Here is a 13,253-nt window from a genome sequence, read left to right as displayed (position 1 = left end):
TGAACAGGTTTTCAGAATCTGCTTGCTGGATTCTTTAGGAAGTAGGTTTGGAGGAGGGCCCAGGATGCTTCATGTACTACTTGAGACAAAGATCCTCAAAAATTATGAAAGAAAATTAAAAGAAGGAGGATGAGAACCACTGGGATGACATCATCATTAGACATTTAGCAGTTGTCATAGCTTGGTAAGTTCCATTACCAATTTTGTGTGCAATCCTAGGAAAACCGCTTAACCTTTTTGTATCTTTCTTTTTCTAAATTAATTATTTGGCTTCACTGGTTCTTAGTTTTCAGCACATGAGATCAAATTCCCTGACCAGGGATTGAACTTACGGCCCCTCCATTGGGAGCATGTAGTCTTAGCCACTGAACCACCAGGGAAGTTCCCTTTTGTAACTAGTGTTTTGAAAGAGGAGGCATGAGGGATAAAACTTCAATTTACTTTACATGGTTGTTGTAAAGAATAACTTGAAAAAACAAACAGACAAACTGGAAAGCGCTTTGCAAATAGGAATTGTTCTATACATGCATTTTGAAAGAAATGTAATTTTCTAACATAGTTTTAAACACAGTCTTGTCAAGTGCATCAGCTCAGATTATAAGTATCCAGTGACATGGTATCACGGTGGCCAGAACCCAAAGTTTAGAGACATCAAGGAAACAGCACAAGGTGGTGATGTCTTCCTTTATTTGTTTTGTCATTAAAAAATAATGCTGATGCCAACCTCTAAAGTTCACATTATCCCTTCTGGCTTGTTTTGTATTTAAATAGGCCCCTCCCACCAATTTGAGAATTTAATTGGAAAAATAAATGACTTCTGTGATTGCTGCTGTCATGTTCCTCCTCCCTTCCCCAGTCTCTCAATTAAAGGCTTGCTCCCCCATCACAGACACATCTGTGGGTCTGCTAGACGTCTATAAATGGGGGCAGTGTCTTTGCAGTGTTGGCAGAGACGCTCTTGGTCCTGTCCCCTGATGCAAGGTGTGTTCTCCTGTCGTTCATTCATCCTCGTAGGAGAGCCTGAAAGTGCTCCCCGGCAAATATGCCCCCGCGCTTTCCCCACACCACCCCTTTCTCTGATAGTAAGGCAGTGGAAGCTCATCAGTGCAGAGAAGCAGAAGTTACACCTGGGATTTACAGATTGTAAACTCATTTTCCACCCCCAGAATTGCTGGCAGAGTTGTTGAGGTTACATCCGATGTCAGACGGGTTAGATAGGAATATCCGTAGGAACTCAGAACACATTGTTTTAGACATTTATCTCTATATTCATGTCCTGTAGTTTTAAAAAGAAATGTAGGTGGCAGTATAGAATAGTTGCCTTGAGATTGGACTGGCCAGTCCCAAGAGATGTCACCTCACCAAACGTCCTTTACCTCCTCTTTAATCTGGGAAGGCTCCCAGTAATTATCTCACAGAAATGTTGTGAAGATCAATGGAAATAAGCATAGAAATTTCTTCTTTGGAGGCTTGGCGCGTATTAAGTGTTGCACATTGCCAAGAAGGCCTATCGGCTGATAAATGCAGTGGTCCCTTATAGGAGTACAAAGTACGAGCATGTGGATCTCAGAGGTCGGATTGGTCTGCATTGAAATATTGTTAAACCCAGGAACCAACAAATGTATCTTATGTGTATTTTTTCCATTTTTACAATACTTTCTCTTGAATTATAGTTTGAACGTGGGGGATGTGTGTTTGCGGTTGTCAGTACAGATGGAAACCACACAAGAGTGATGCTGTTGTATGGATTTTTTTCACATTGTGTTTATAGGCCAGTGAGCATGAAGGCTGGATGGGGAAGTGAAGAGCTGCCTCTTATTTTTGACTTTTCTTGTCAAAAACGTTATCACATGGCTGTCCAATCAATGGATGTCTCTGTCGATAGTTGATGTTAGGAAAGTGTTATCAGTTGCTCCCTTTGGGTGCAATATATATTCAGATCAGGTAGAATTAGAAGGAAGAAAACTTTAGAAAGCAGAGCTTGAGCTCCCTTGCAGAAGGTAAATCTGCAGGGTAGGTGTACAGTCTGTGTGCTCCCCAGTTTCTACTGGAGACCCCTCAACCTGCAGAGACGTGGTCTCCTGTTGCACTGTCCCTTGAGACTGCAGCAAGTGTGAATAGCGGCCCAGAATCTCAGTCCAGGAAGCTTAGAGACTTTTCACACTGCCTTGCAGATAAACCAGTTTGCCACCTGTTCTCCCACGGTGACCACCTGCTACCACGGTCTAAACCATCCTGTTTTAGACATATTCAGTGTCCACTTTGCTGGAATACCTTCTCTTTCTTTTATGTTTTAACATGGATATCATTGCCAGATATTTGCTTCATTAAAAGAGCAAAAAGAATCTACTTAATAAAAAAAATGACATTTAAAAATAATACTGTGTCATAGGTATGATCACCCAGTTTTAATGCCTTTCTTTCTCATTGGAGATTTTTCTCTTGTGATGAAACATGACAATAAAGAGCAAATTGAAGGGATAGTTAAGTAGTTTGGATGGTCATGTACACACTACTGTATTTAAAATGGACAACTAATAAGCAGCTACTGTAGAGCACAGGGAGCTCTGCTCAAAGTTATGTGGCAGCCTGGATGGGAAGGGAGATGGGGGGAGAATTGGGTACATGTATATGTATAGCTGAGTCCCTTCACTGTGCACCTGAAACCATCACAACATTGTTACTCAGCTATATCCCAATGCAAAATAAAAAGTTAAAAATGTAGAGCAAAGTAGATAACAAGGTACTGTATTCTTCTATCAGCTTGGCTTGGAAAGAGTGAACAGGTTCACGCTGGTTGGTTGGTTATCACCCAGTATGAGTTGCCCTCGTCTCTCCCACCATGAGGCACACCAGGTGCAGACCTGGGAGCTTGCTCTTGAGGTCTGGGGAGAGCTTCCCTGTGTTTTCTCGTGGGCTGATGAGAACTGAGAAAGATGGCACGGCAGTCAGGGTAGCTGTGGAGAATCTTTGTGCCTGCTTGGAGGGAAGCATGTGGTCAGAGAATAGACAGAGAAAAGCTTTTCATAGTGTGGCTGTTGACTCATTACTGACTGGGTGAGTTTTGCACTATGCTTATTTCCATTGATCTAACACCTGTGGCCTGCAGTGGATGTACGTGAATATTGAGACACTCTGGTGAATAACATTTGGAAAACAGAAAATGTATTAAGATATCTCTGGTCAATAACGTGTTAATACTGCAGCGCTGAGAAGCATAGTGCTGAGTAGCACATGCCTGGACATGTCTAGACCCAAGAGAGCAAAGTTAAATTCATGGAGCCTTAGTTTCTATCACCTGTACCTTGGGATTTACTAATCCTTTTATTGTTTCATCAAATTGGTCATTAACTATACTTATATTTATCCACTTAGGTTTATCCACTGTTTGTAAAACTTAACCATTCTTTTATGTACCACTAAGAAGGAAATCTCACTACTAATTTACCTATGACATATTGCAGTGAGTGGGTTTTCCTGGTAGCTCAGATGGTGAAGAATCCACCTTCAGCGTTGGAGACCAAAGTTCGATCCCTGGGTTGGGAAGATCCCCTGGAGAAGGAAATGGCAACCCACTCCAGTATTCTTGCCTGAAAAATTCCATGTACAGAGGAGCCTGGCAGGCTACAGTCCATGGGAAAGAGTCAGACACGACTGAGCAACTAAGCACACGTTGCTAAGGATACTGTCAATTCTAGAATCTGTCCTGATTTCAGGGAGATAGGGTGTGAGTTCTCGAATGTGTAAGGAATCATATCACAAATTTGTAAGGACCATAATAGTTAAGACATTGCTCGTACGTTACCAGTATTAACACATAGGGAGCGCTCAGTCATCATTAACTTACTGCTGTGTCCCAGTGGGGTTTTCTTCCTAATCGGTAAATCTTTTTTGAGTGTATAATACATGTCTGGTGTGTTCTTTGTATTTAGCACATATCAGTGAACAAAGTAGACATATATCTTACTAATGGTGCAGCTTGCAGTCTACCTTGTGGGCAAAAAAGGACCCTCTACCTCCTTAGTAAGCAGCATCGTTGACCCCAAGCTAAGCTCCCCTTTTCCACCAGAAAGAGCTGCTTTTCTTGGCCATAACCTTATGGTTGAATGTGTGTGTCAGTAGCATGTATACATACAACATCTGCCAAGCTCTTTACAGTTTTGTTACCTTCCAGCATCTTCTGTGTACCTCGCCATCTGGACACCTTATCTCTTACACAAACCAGACCATGCCCCAGCTCTCTCCTTTTCCCCTTGCTCTTTGTCCCTCCATCTTGCCCTTAGCCATGGACATGCAAGTTGCCTAGCAGTCCCAGAAGCTACCTCTTCCCCTAAGCCTTTGCTAGTCCATCCATTTGAATGCAGTTTATCTTCGTAGACTTTCCCCCTGTAGTTCTGTGCCCTTGTTTCTGTGATGGTACCCCCTGCATGTAATACAATAGCCACACAGATACAGGTTGCTTTAAGAAGCCCAGTGAAAAACAGTTACACCCCAGAGGTACGTGTTTTTGTTAACGCACATCAGCAAGTCACACCGAATTACACCGATGAATATTCTCTGGTTTCACCAAATGAAGTCCACGGCCTTCCGATTGGGTCATATGGCAGTCCTGCGCTGACTCAATTATTTTTATATTTTATTAACAGGAAGCATGTCATTAAAATCTGAAGGCCCTCTGCCACCCCTTTCCTTTTTATATGTATGTGTTCTGTCTTCTCACATTTCTGGACTAACTTAAACTTGTCATCTGGAAAGACGGATGTCATTCAGGTACTGGCAGCAAGAGTAGCTTCTGTAATAGTCTTTTTCACATCTGGTTGTTCAGTTTCTCCTGCTGGTGCTGAGAGAATCTGATGATCTTTGGATATTCCCCGTCCCACCCCCACCCCCACCGGCCCATACCCAGGACAGATCCAGCCCGGGCCGCTCTCTGCCTCCGCACCGGCAGAACCTCATTCTGTTCTTCCTCGTCTTCAGCACCCAAGTGCAGCTGTGGGACTTCCTCAGCCTCAGACCTGCCAGTCCCCGCCACTTGAAACTAGGCCTTGCTGTGATTTTAAGTCTCCATCCAGAAGGAGCTGAGTAGGTTGTTTTTTTTTTTTTTTCTCCTCTACCCCACCCCCTGCCCGCTCCCACCACCACCCTGCAGGATTCAAGAGACTGTAAAAGTCTCATGAAAAGGAAAAATTTTGTGCCAAGAGAAAGAAGTGCAAACACCCTCTGTTTTCTGCCTCTAAAAGCAGGGCCTGTGGTTTCCGCTGTGTGTTTTTTTTTTTAATGTCATTTGACTAACCATTTCCCTACAGGCCCAAGCAAATGTGGGCAGTGCTAATGCAGCCTCCCAGGATCCTTTGAGACTTACTGTGATACAGTGTTTTGCCGTTTGCAGCATGACTATAGATTGCCTCTTTTATAGGATTTAAAACCTTCCTGTCAGATGCCCACAGGCCTCTGGCTCATATCTACCTAGTTTTGTGGTCAGCTTTCTAACTCTTACATAATCGCCAAGCATACAGCTGGGGTTTTCACTGCATTTAGATTGTTACTCAGAATTTAATGTAGTCTTTTTAAAAAAGCCAACCCCTAGGTGGTTTACAAAGGTGTAAATCCAGTCTGTAAAAGACAGGAAAGGCATATATATGAGTATAGTTGGCATTTAAATGTATATGTATATATAGGCATTTCACATACGTATGTATTTGCAGTTGACAAAAATCAACCTCATAATTTTACACTTGGTTTTCATCTCAGGCAAGTAGATTGTTAAATATTACCAAAGTATAAAGTGATCTTTGATTTTAATCAGAAAGACTTTCTTTTTGATGCTCAAGAGCAAAGTTGTAAACGGGTGGAAAATTGTGCATTTGGTTCCTGCTGTCTACCTTTCCCCGCACTTTGATGAAGGAAGGGCTTTTATCAGCGCTAGGAAGACCTCAAAGAAGCCCCCCCTCCCTTTTTTTTTTCCTTAAAGGAAAAGATTCCTCCCTGCTCAAAAGGTGCTGTACTATACATAATTGAAAATCAGATGTAATCATTTGAAGAGGATTTGGGTAGTCTGACTGCAATGACCCCTATAGTATATGTTACAGTCATGTATATGTTACTCGATGAGAGCTAAGCTGGGCATGTCTACTTCATTAGGGTCAACTGAGGTTAGAGAAGTATAGGGGCTTGCCTATGATCATAAGGCCGGTACCCTGTGAACCCAGGACTCCAAGATTAATTTCTGCTCCTTTAAATAGTCTTACCATGTACTTTCCAGGAGACACATTAGAATCTTCTGTCCAAGCACATGTCTGGTGACTGTTTAGTTCTTTTAGGATCGCTTCCCCTTCTGTCTTCTGATTCTGTTCAGTCCTCAGGATTCTTTGTCTGCCTTCCAAACTTAATTTCCCAGATTGAACTTTCCTCTTCTCAGGATGTAGGTGGTTCTTTAAGTAACATTTGCTTGCCATAGTTTCCTAGTTCAACCATTTCTTTGTCATACACTTAACATTAATCCCCAGAACTCAAGTGTCTTAAGTGAATCTTGGAGAATCTTTTCCAAGCTTTGGCATTTATCTGAATGAAAGATCTATACATTCTGAAATGAAACCTACAGAATTCAGATATTTGCCCAATTGTAGTTGATTTTCAGTCTTGCTCTTGTGGGATAAACAGAGGTACTATTAGGGAACTTTCAGTGCTGTCAGTAGAAGTTAAAGAAAGAACCAATAATTCTTTACTCTTTTCAGTGTCCATTTGACTTTCCAAATACTTGTCTAGAAGAAGTGAAACATATTTAATATTTGAATACTCACTTCAGATAGTCTTTGTGTTTTCAGGAAGCAAATCCTCTGTGTTTTGGAGGAAATATGCTCTTCAGAAAGAACCGTGTGAATATTAATTTTCTCATTAATGTGTTTAATTTTAGAGAGCCCTAAATGTACTTAGCTTTATTTCTTAAGTTTTCATTTAGCTTCAAGGTTGCATGTGTTATCATTAGAGTTGGAAAGAATTTTTCTTTATCATGGAGAAAGTAAAGTTTTAGAGAAACTAAATCATATTTGAAGAAAACATTTTAGTTCCTGAAATTTTTATATCATGAGATTGTATTCATAGTAGTCAACCTATTTGAGTTAGGTTTTTAAAGGTCTGACTACTGTTACTTCTGGCTTAAACATTTTAAGAAAAGTGTTGAGCTTTCTTTTTGGAAAGAGCTCTGTTTTTCTCCCTTAATAGGAAACAGAATTGACTGATCCACTAAGTGATGTGATTGCACGTTTGAGTTGGACAATTGAAAACACAAAGTTTGAAATTATACAGCATTTTCTTGAGCAGTTGTTTTGGGGGTAGCCTTTTCTGTTTCGGTATGCTCCTGCCTTCTCAGTTGTCTTCTCTTCTTTCATATGAATGGCCTTCCATAATCAATACTCATTACAGAATATGCCTGGTTTGTATTGTTGCTGAGAAAAGCTTAAGAGTGAGTCTCAAAGATTCATTTTAAACCCAGCCACTGGAAAGACTTAATCCTAGATTAATCCTACAAGTATTTCCTTTTTCTCTGTGCTCAAGGAGGTGAAAGTGAAAGTCACTCAGTCCTGTCTGACTCTTTGCGACCCATGGACTGTATAGTTCATGGGGTTCTCCAGGCCAGAATACTGGAGTGTGTAGCCTATCCCTTCTCCAGCGGATCTTCCCGACCCAGGAATTGAACCGGGGTCTCCTGCGTTGCAGGAAGATTCTTTACCAGTGGATCTGTCTTCCTAGCAGAGCCCGATTTACCTTCCTAATTCTTCTCAGCATTGCTCTGCACGCTGGCTCCCTGCTGAGATGAAACCTGCATGTCATCTTTGAATGCGTGTATCTTTATTGTAGGTCATTTTATTAGGCAAAACTCTCCTGAAGGGAAGCGCAAAAAATTACTCTATTCTACAAATTTATATTTCCAGTTTGGATGGCTACTCCAAACACCAGGTAGAACCGTAAGCCAAGTGCAGATCAAAGCTCCTGTAATTAGAACACAGATGATCACGCTCCACCTTGGAAAATCCTGAGCTGCTCTGATTTTATCTGAAATCAGACTTGTCTCTGGAACTGCTTTCTCAATTGTAGTAAAAGCTAAAGAACTTGTTTCCTTTCTAAGTGTTCAACAGGGACAGGTTCGAATCCATATTTAAAATCAGTATCCTAGAAATGGAAATCTAGTAATGATACATATGTTCGGGAGGGTCACAGGGTGCATTTGACCCCAATCCTGGGTATAAACTTTGGAAGGCATGGTTAGAATCGTGAGTAATTTAGGATCAGCAGTTCAATCCTGTATAATTTAGTGACTCAGCACAGTAATAAACCCTGGACCCTTCTGCTTCTGTGTTTCTTCTCTGCAGGAATTAAGGGCAGATAGGAAGAAAGCAAACATGAATTAATTTGATTTTTATGTGCTTAAGCAGACATAATGAGAATCTGTTGGTGAGGCAGAAGTTACCACCAATCTACATAAAAATGAATAATACTGACATTAAAAGACAGAGCATTAATTATGTTGCTGTGGTTGCAGACTTAAATCATTTCAGGGGCTCGTGCTTACACACAGGGCCCCAAGTCCCTGAATGCTGGACATTGTGTGAAAACTGACAAGGCAGGGGCCCTGAAACATTGCCCTGCAATGTGACACCCCATGAAACGTGACATGGGCTGTTCCTTTCCTTAACTCTCCTTGGCACTTAATACCATCTTTTCTCAGAAACTCTAAAAAGGCTTTTGTGTTTTCGAAGAGTAATATTGAAATGGCTTTTCCCACCCCTTTTGAATAACCAGGTACTTTTAATAGCAAGGCTATTCTTGGCATCAGTCCTTGGCCGATTTTGTGATAATTTTTTGAGCGTGTTGGAGCTCACATACTCTGCGAAAAATCAGAGATCAGTTACCAGATATTTCAGATTTCCTGTTATGAAGTCAAGGAAATGATACAAGTTACGTAAATATTTTCTGGGACCATAAGGGAACTGTTCTCTCAGGCTAAATGTACCCTTTCTAGCAAGCTAATATGAATCTCTGTCAGCTCAGGTTTTTACATTTTTAGTACTGGGCAGTTTAGATGTGAAAGGTAGTACAGTCATTTAAAAAAACCTTGAATTGGTAAGATTTAGTAGAAAAATACAGTTGGTAATATTGGTACCATGATATTTATCACTGGAAAATATTAAAGTTAATTTCAAAATAATTTAGAAATTTAACTTGTAAAATTTGGGCCTAAGATTCAGAAGGCATCAAATACTTAATGTTGTGTTATCATACTCAGTTTGTGAAAAGATCCTACATGTTATATTCGTTATTTTTTTCCCTTCATTCTGATTGCATTTTTTCTTTTCCAGAGAACCTCACTAGTAATGGTTTTAATTCACCTGCATGTTTTGTGTTTAGAACTCAATTTGTTATTGTGCGGTTTCAATCAATGCCAGCTTTGAAAATTTCTCTCCACTGTTTTATGTGTTCATTGCTTTCGATTGTTGTGCAGTGTTCCATGCATCCATCCACCCCATTCTGCTTACCCATTCCTACAGGAAAAGGCCCCTTGGTTGTCTGTAACTTGTGTTTTTCATTCACAGTGCTCCCATGAGGATCTTTATACCTGTTGCCTTATGGACCTTTTATGTGTAAAGATGTGTATGTGTAGAGGTGCATGGCAACACTGACTCCGATGGACATGAGTTTGAGCAAACTCCAGGAGTTGATGAAAGACGGGGAAGCCTGGTGTGCTGCAGTCCATGGGGTTGCAAAGAGTCGGACATGACTGAGTGACTGAACGTGTGTGTCTGTGTGTGTGTGTCTGTGTGTACTTCCCTGATGGCTCAGCAGGTAAAGAATCTGCCTCCAGTGCAGGAGACATGGGTTTGATTCCTGGATGGGACAGATCCCCTGGAGGAGGGAAATGGCTATATGTGTGTGTGTGCATGTTTGTGCGTTTGTGTATTCATCCATCCAAAATGGGCTTCTTGAGTTTTACCATTGACTTTGGTTATTACCGAATTTCACCACAGTCTACTTGGTCCTTAGCTAAAATGACCACGCTGCTGCTGCTGCTTACTCACTTCAGCTGTGTCTGACTTTGTGTGACCCTATGGACTGCAGCACACCAGCCTTCTCTGTCCGTGGGATTCTTTAGGCATGAGGACTGGAATGGGTTGCCATGCCCGCCTCCAGGGGATCTTCCTGACCCAGGGATTGAACCCGGGTCTCATTCACTGCGGTGGGATTCCTTACTGTCTGAGCCACCAGGGAAGCCCCCCAGAATGGTCATATCACTCTATTATGCTTTCATCCTTTGTATCTGGAATTCAGTGCGTGTACCAGTTACTTGCCTGATTTTCTAATGGTTACCAACCCAGTGGGTATGAAATGGTAACTCATTCTTTTACTTCTACCTTCCTTGTGTTGCTCTTGAGGTTGAACATAATTTTATATCTTTAACCATTGCATTTTCCCCTCTTGGAAATTGCTTGCTTAAATCTATTTCTATTTTGAATGTTGTGTTTCTCTTCCTTTTCTTGGAGTAGTTACTGTATTTTCTTGACTGTGTTGAAGAAGCTGAACACGAACTCATTCCTGCAGGACTTGGGGCTGACTTTGTGACTGCAAGATACCCCTGAGATTAATCCGAGCCTTTCTTTTTGCCTTGAACAACCTCAGGTCTTGCTCCTCCTGTGCCCCCGCTCCTTCCATAAGCGACTGCCTCCCTGCAGCGCAGCCCAGCCGAAGTGAGCAAACCCTGTCAGGTCCCTGCTTTGCTGAAAAGCTCCAGTGGCTCCCCTTGGCTTTTAGGGGAAAGGTCTGCATCTTGGCTGGGTCTCAGTGTCCCCCCTTGTTTAATCCTTGAGTCTGGTCATCCCCTATGCCTTGTTCGCAGCCCCAAGAGGCTACTTCCTTACCCTTCCAGGGACTTCTCCGGCCCCACCTACTGTGCCCCGTGCTCTCACTGTTGAGCTGTTGCGCCTTAATAAGGACTCCTCCCGATTTCTCACTTCATCTCCAGGAAAGCCCTCCTGTATCCTCATACGAGGCGAGGTCTCTCCGAGTTCCCCCATGGCAGCCTCTGCTTTCTTCTTTGAAACTCCTTCTATACCTGTGATATCTAATCCTTTTTCTGCTTGAAGACAAAAGGATGAGGACAGAGGCATTTGGGAATTTGATGAGGTCAGTACCTGTGTCTTTGTTCTTTCCTGTTGTTTCCCAAGCATCTAACTTAGCACCTGAGACACGGAAGTGCAATTAATCTTAGTTGATACGGGAATAAAAATGGATGCACATTAAATGCAAATTTCTTGACTCTGGCTTTGTGACTCATTTTCACTAGACATTTGGATGGATTTATCCATTTGAGCCTTCTTTCAAGGCTACCTTTTACATTTACGATATAAAATACCTTTAATTGCATTTTCCTTGCTGATCGAATATGTTTACTTAAATACATTTCTCTGTTATTAACACTAGCTATAGGTTGAATTTTCAGTAGGGTTGTGTGTGCTGAGTATTAGCTTAAGTACCGTCACATAGGGTGCTGCTGTGTCGTGGTTTGTATAATTGTTCCGCTATTTTGAAGCATTAGGTTGTCTTCAATTTCATTACTCTATAATGAAATATAATATTTCTTGGTATAAATTAATGTCTTTTTTCCCCGAGTTATTTCTTTGGAATTACTGCTTTTGAACAGCTCTTATTAAAGGCTGCTTGATCATTAAGAAAGATTGAAGTTGGTTTCATTGCCAGGCACTGTGTACCTGTTTATCTAGAGCTCCACCAAAATTGAGTTTTATAATTTCATTGTATTTTAATACCTCTGAAGTGTAACTCTAAAGCTGTTTCAATTTACATTTCTTTCTCTCCTGGTAAATCTGTACGTTTTCCACCAGGATGATTTACACCCTCTCTTTCCTCTATTTAAATTGTTGGTATGCATCCTTTGATGTCCTCCCAAAGTAATCAAATCTCTCCTTTCTGTGAGTGGCGAAAGGTACAGGTAGTCAGGACCCCATCCTGATTTCTGTGTTTTAGAGTGTTTTTGGAACCTTGCAGGTATATTTCTAAGAATATTCTCTGATACTTTTCAAAAATATGTAACAATATACAGTCAGCTTTGGAATATGCTCCTTCTTTATGAATAATTCCCATTTAAATATAGTCATGGCCCCTTAGCACTGCTAAAACTAAACCCAAACAATAGGGCTTCTGTTCATTTGGGTTAGAAATTTTCCCCTGAAAAGATCGAAATTCATATATCAGAGAGTGTGTTTTCTTGGTTCCCTTTTAAATGTAAAAATTATTTATGGATTTGCATTCCATAGTATCTCAGCATCATTTAGAATTAGGCTTTGCTTACTGAACTCAAACTGCAAAGTTTCACTTAAGCATGACTCAATTACCCTTTAATGTATCAAAAAAAAAAAGGGCAAAGAAAAAAATCCATCGGAATTTGTCATTATGATTGATTCTGGTGCACAGAAGACTGGCAGTCTTTTCCAAAACTTTCATGGTTGTTTTTTTGATCTTTGCCTTTTTGTTTGATATACTTGAATAATCTGCATAGTTTTGATATTTAATTCCCCTTTTTCTTGTCAATTGGGAGCTAGGTTTGGGAGGTTGGCATTTCTTTATTCTCCATGCAGTTGGGGGTTTCTTCTAAAGCATTTAAATTATGCAGAGCCTAGAGTTATTCCAAGAGTGGTTTGCTAGGGTATTTTGGGTTACCGGGAGGAAACGGACTACGTGGATTTGAAACAAGTCATAGCTTGATGGCTAGGTTTGAAGTTACTTTTTTTTCCCCCACCATTTAAAAATATTTCTTTTTCTTCTAGTTTCTTTTCTCTTTACTGATTTCTCTCAGGCTGAAAATAACATGGACTTTTACATGTGAAAGAAGGGCTGTCGTTGACAGCTGGGCAGGATGGTCACTGTACAGGAGCAGTGCCCAAGGGCAGATGAGGGCCACATTTCAGAGCAAGGGGCACTTTCCCCTACCTCATACAAATATACTGTGTGAAGGTAGAGCCACCCTACAGATACGTGACTTCAGCAGTTGCTAAAAGAGTTTTCTGGGTATTTCTATCAGGGTTTCTTTTCCTTTGTCTTTTTGCAGTCTTGCTTTCATGATCCTCCAAGAAGGGATACCCAGTGGTCTGGACCTTTTTTGTTGGTTTTTCTGTTTATAGCATATTCCTCAGTAAGTTAACACCTTGGCTAGATTCTTGTTGTCCTGTTCATCTAAGTTCAAATCA

General features: G+C 41.1%; 1 protein-coding gene across 2 annotated transcripts in view; it reads left to right on the top strand.

The window, feature by feature from the left end:
* Positions 1–13,253, top strand: part of PTPRG (protein tyrosine phosphatase receptor type G) — a 765,748-nt gene that overhangs the window by 348,362 nt on the left and 404,133 nt on the right. The gene's annotated exons all lie outside the window — the stretch shown is intronic.

This window comes from Capricornis sumatraensis, chromosome 10, assembly GCF_032405125.1.
Source record: "Capricornis sumatraensis isolate serow.1 chromosome 10, serow.2, whole genome shotgun sequence".
In the NCBI taxonomy this organism is placed as follows: Eukaryota; Metazoa; Chordata; class Mammalia; order Artiodactyla; family Bovidae; genus Capricornis; species Capricornis sumatraensis.
This window is presented reverse-complemented; position numbering and strand designations above follow the sequence as displayed.